Source organism: Arachis ipaensis, chromosome B06, assembly GCF_000816755.2.
Source record: "Arachis ipaensis cultivar K30076 chromosome B06, Araip1.1, whole genome shotgun sequence".
Lineage (NCBI taxonomy): Eukaryota > Viridiplantae > Streptophyta > Magnoliopsida > Fabales > Fabaceae > Arachis > Arachis ipaensis.
This window is the reverse complement of record NC_029790.2, coordinates 50,292,861-50,294,525: the sequence shown is the minus strand read 5'-3', so window position 1 is coordinate 50,294,525 and position 1,665 is coordinate 50,292,861.

Here is a 1,665-nt window from a genome sequence, read left to right as displayed (position 1 = left end):
GCAGATGCTGTTGGATTCTGACTTCCCTGCACTCAAAGTGGATTTTCTGGAGCTACAAGAGTTCAAATGGCGCGCTCTTAATTGCGTTGGAAAGTAGACATCTAGGGCTTTCCAGCAACATATAATAGTCCATACTTTGCTCGAGTTTAGATGACGCAAACTGGCGTTCAACGCCAGCTCTCTGCCCTATTCTAGAGTTAAACGCCAGAAACAGGTTACAAACTGGCGTTTAACTCCAAGAAGGACCTCTACAGGTGAAAGCTTCAATGCTCAGCCCAAGCACACACCAAGTGGGCCCGGAAGTGGATTTCTGCATCATTTACTCATTTCTGTAACCCTAGTAACTAGTTTAGTATAAATATAACTTTTTACTATCATGTTAAGGGAGATCTTTGATTAATCTTATGCTATCTTAGACCTTTAGGGGGGCTGGCCATTCGGCCATGCCTGGACCTCCATCACTTATGTATTTTCAACGGTAGAGTTTCTACACACCATAGATTAAGGTGTGGAGCTCTGCTGTTCCTCATGAATTAATGCAAAGTACTATTATTTTCTTATTCATTACAAGCTTATTCCTATTCTAAGATATTCGCTTGCACTTCAACATGATGAATATGATGATCCATGACACTCATCATTATTCTTAACCTATGAACGCGTGCCTGACAACCACTTCCGTTCTACCTTGGATTCAGCGTTTATCTCTTAGCCTCCTGATCTACGGTCAGAGTCTTTGTGGTATAGGCTAGAATTATTGGCAGCCATTCTTGAGATCTGGAAAGTCTAAACCTTGTCTGTGGTATTTCGAGTAGGATCTGGGAAGGGATGGTTGTGATGAGCTTCAAACTCGCGAGTGCTGGGCGTAGTGACAGACGCAAAAGGATTACTGAATCCTATTCCAGTATGATCGAGAAACGACAGATGATTAGCCGTGCAGTGACAGCGCATCTTGGACCATTTTCACTGAGAAGACGGGAAGTAGCCATTGACAATGGTGATGCCCTACATAAAGCTTGCCATGGATAGGAGTAGGAATGATTGGATGAAAGCAGCAGGAAAGCAGAGATTCAGAAGGAACAAAAGCATCTCCATATGCTTATCTGAAACTCTCACCAATGAATTACATAAGTATCTCTATCCTGTTTTATATTTTAATTGTATTTTAATTATCAAAAATCTATAACCATATGAATCTTCCTGACTGAGATTTGCAAGATGACCATAGCTTACTTCAAGCCGACAATCTCCGTGGGATCGACCCTTACTCACGTAAGGTTTATTACTTGGACAACCCAGTGCACTTGCTGGTTAGTTGTGTGAAGTTGTGACAAAGAAATAAGATTATAAACGTGCGTATTAAGTTTTTAGCGCCGTTACCAAGGAATGAACGATCACGATTTTGCCACACCAATGATAAATGTTAAATTTTGGGTTAAATTGTTGTTGCTGAACTTGGAATGCTAATTAAAGACTTATCGGTGCTTGTAAAGTAGAGAAGGTGAATGAATATAAATTGTAGTGGTTTAATGGTGATTATTGTGGCTAGGGTAATGAGTTATTGATAAAGGGTTTATGTATGTATTGGTGTGTAATTGACTAAAGAAAAGTGGTGAAAGCTTTGGTGTTATAGTTGGTAAGAATATGATGTGAAAAATAAATTGA